This window comes from Penaeus monodon, chromosome 21 (genome assembly GCF_015228065.2).
Source record: "Penaeus monodon isolate SGIC_2016 chromosome 21, NSTDA_Pmon_1, whole genome shotgun sequence".
Lineage (NCBI taxonomy): Eukaryota > Metazoa > Arthropoda > Malacostraca > Decapoda > Penaeidae > Penaeus > Penaeus monodon.
The window spans coordinates 19,644,592-19,644,927 of record NC_051406.1 but is presented as its reverse complement, the minus strand read 5'-3'; the positions used below and the strand labels follow the sequence as shown (position 1 = coordinate 19,644,927).

Below are 336 nucleotides of genomic sequence, written 5' to 3'. Positions count from 1 at the left end.
TTTGACGGTTTTAATTGTTAAAATTTTTTTTTAAAACATTAAACATTTTTTTTGGGGGCTGAAAAAAAACACCCACCCCATCTAGTGCCAACACTTTGTGATTACTAATTTGAATTACACTAACTCATCCCCAGTTTAGAGTCCAAAACATACCAACGCAGGGAAAACAAATAATTTTATGACATGTGTTTTTTCATTTGAACGTTAGCACCATGTTGCTGACGCAGCCTTTATTAAATGCAAAAGAACTAACTTTAAAAATATTTAACTGCATAAAAAAAACACACATAGTGGTGTATGTAATACTTTTGTATGTATAATAACATAACAAAAAAT

At 29.5% G+C, this 336-nt stretch overlaps 1 protein-coding gene across 1 annotated transcript in view; it reads left to right on the top strand.

The window, feature by feature from the left end:
- LOC119586311 (protein FAM151B-like) overlaps positions 1–336 on the top strand; it is a gene marked incomplete at its 5' end in the record, with an annotated part of 19,645 nt that overhangs the window by 7,305 nt on the left and 12,004 nt on the right.